General features: G+C 48.5%; 1 protein-coding gene across 1 annotated transcript in view; it reads left to right on the forward strand.

Moving 5' to 3' along the window:
• Positions 1 to 2,482, forward strand: part of NRG1 (neuregulin 1) — a 356,475-nt gene that overhangs the window by 21,326 nt on the left and 332,667 nt on the right. The window lies entirely within an intron of this gene.

Below are 2,482 nucleotides of genomic sequence, written 5' to 3' on the forward strand. Positions count from 1 at the left end.
CATGGAGCGGGGGGAAGGGCAGTGCTGCATGGCTGGATGCAGAGTGGCAGCAGTGGAGGGCGGTGGGTGGTGACAGTGACCGCCATGTGCAAGCTTTCCCCTGCTCCTGGGAGGCGCTGGCGGTGCAGGGTGATGGATGGCGGCGCTCCCCCCTGTTATTCTTGATGGGCAATTCGCTAGTTAGTATAGATAAGCACAACTAGACCCCTTCTTCACTTTGACACTAGGCATGTGCCTAGTTTGCTTGTGCATTAATCTGGCCCTGGCCCTGCCTGCTCCCACCTGCACCCACCCTGTGCCTGCCATACAGCACCTCCCCAGCTGTGGCCCGTGTGCATAGCCTCTCGGTGGGGCTGCTTCCAGTGTTGCTATAGCAGCCCACATATTGCTCAACTTGTTCTGCCTCTAATGGCTTCTCCTTCTCCTCCTGCCCCTGCTGCACAGCTCCAGGGAGCAGGTAGTGCAGGGAAGCTGTGGGAATGCACGCCAGGCAGATGCCCAGCCAGGCAGGGGGAAGCTGCAGCTGGGCAGCCCACATGTGGCTCCAGCTCCCGGCTGCCTTCCACCCACTCGGCCACCTACAAGTGGCTGCTCATCGCACCGGGCAGGTCAACCACAATATACAAGTCTGGACCTTTTCTGTAAAAATGAGCTAGCGTAGTTGGAACTGAACAGGAAAATATGAATGTTTCTTTTGCCTACACTTGTAAAGGGTAGATTGGCAGTGTACCATAGGTAAGACACTCCACTGAGGCAAGTTCAAAGGACTAGAAGTGACAAACAAAAAATAAGTAACAGATTTTTAATGTGAAGGGAGTTTGGCATTCACCAAATGAAGCTGTAGGTTCACTATCACTTGAAGGCTGCAAATCAAGACTGGATGTCTCTATTTTTTTTATTTTTAAAGGCATATTCTAGCTCGGCTAGGAGCAGTGGAGTTTATGCAGAACTTATTGGTGAGGTTATCTGGCTTGTAATGCAAGTTGTACTGATCATGTATATTGCCAAATTTAATTCAGTGGATCCCAGGACTGCAGCCCCATAAATACATTGTGTTTTAAGAATTATGTTCTAAGTGTATTGCATCTGACATGCCTGAGAAAGCAATAGAAATGTTAAAAAGAAGTTGGTGCAAGCACTGGAGCATTGTGCTGATGGAGGAAAAACTGAGTCAAACTGATCGACCAGACTGAAATGCCCATCTGAGCTTCCTTGCCCAAGATGCAGGGGAACGTACAGATACTGGAAAATTATTTTGGGTTTAAGAATCTAAGATGCAGCTGGTAAAACAGAATTTAAAAACCCCATATTGTGATGGCTCAGCATTTTTCCTTCCTTTTATGTTATTTTTTTTATTCTTGCTAAATCTCATTCTTACTGATAATAGTATGTGAGACTGTCCCCTCCCTTGGTTAAACCCATGTAAGTGGTATGCAGTATGCTCAATGATCCCTTGCTGTGCACAGTCAGGGTTTGCTAGGCTGTGTACATGGGGCCCTCCCCAAGCCATGGGATCCCCAGGGGAACAAACTTATCCTACAGGCCTTGCAGAAAGTCAGGGACATCCATACAGAGACTGTATCTTCCAACCAGTTCTGGTTCCAAATTGCCACCCTACAATGCTTTCTGCCACTTCTCCTTCCCCTGCAGATCCCAGACGAGCTGAGTTCCCTCTGTGGGTACAAGAGGAAGAGAGCTGAGTTTCTCCCCATCCTCCATGCATGGATAGGGGAGAACCACATGTGGAATGCCTCCATTACAAGTGACCCTTAAGGGGGCTGATCTGGGATACACTCCCTTGAAATAACACATCACAGCGAATGGATTACCACCATCTTGGGCAGGTTTCAGCTGCCTGTGTGCCCAGTCAGCCAGTCTTGGCTCAGTGAAATGCTCCTTAGCTGCTGCAGGCATTTTACCCTGAAATTGGGCTGGCAAGAACAAACTTTAATTTGAAATAGAATGTAATCCTCATTGCTGCCTTTGAAATAGAGGGAGATTATCGTTTTCATTACCAAAAGGCCTAGTCTGGCCTAGCCCCTTTCTCATAAACACATTGAAACAAATATCCCATTGTTGTGGTTGATTTCTTTTCCTGCTTTTCTACCCTTGAGGGCTAACTCCATTTAAATAGGAAAAAAATAGGTAAGCCAGGCTTTCAGAGGAAATATGGGCTATTTAGGAACTCAGCTAAGAGGTAGAAGAATCCCTACATGGGGTGCATCCAGACGAGCCGGCATGTGCCTTTTGCAGTGTCTCACGCCCCTTTGAGATGCTGCAAGAGGCATGTGCAGGAACGGGAAAAGGTTTAGGAATGAAATATCCAGGGGTCAAAAAAAAATGGAGCTAAAAAAAGCGGGGCAGGACACAGTCCCAGACCGTGCCCTAAGGCAACCGGAGGCTGCGGCCTCCATAAAGATGCTCTGGTTTGCCCTTGCCCTGGTGCTGAAGCATGCTGCCTGCCCACGCAGCAGGGCTCCAG

The sequence above is a fragment of the Gavialis gangeticus genome, unplaced genomic scaffold (assembly GCF_001723915.1).
Source record: "Gavialis gangeticus isolate Ggan-Ray unplaced genomic scaffold, GavGan_comp1, whole genome shotgun sequence".
Classification (NCBI taxonomy): domain Eukaryota; kingdom Metazoa; phylum Chordata; order Crocodylia; family Gavialidae; genus Gavialis; species Gavialis gangeticus.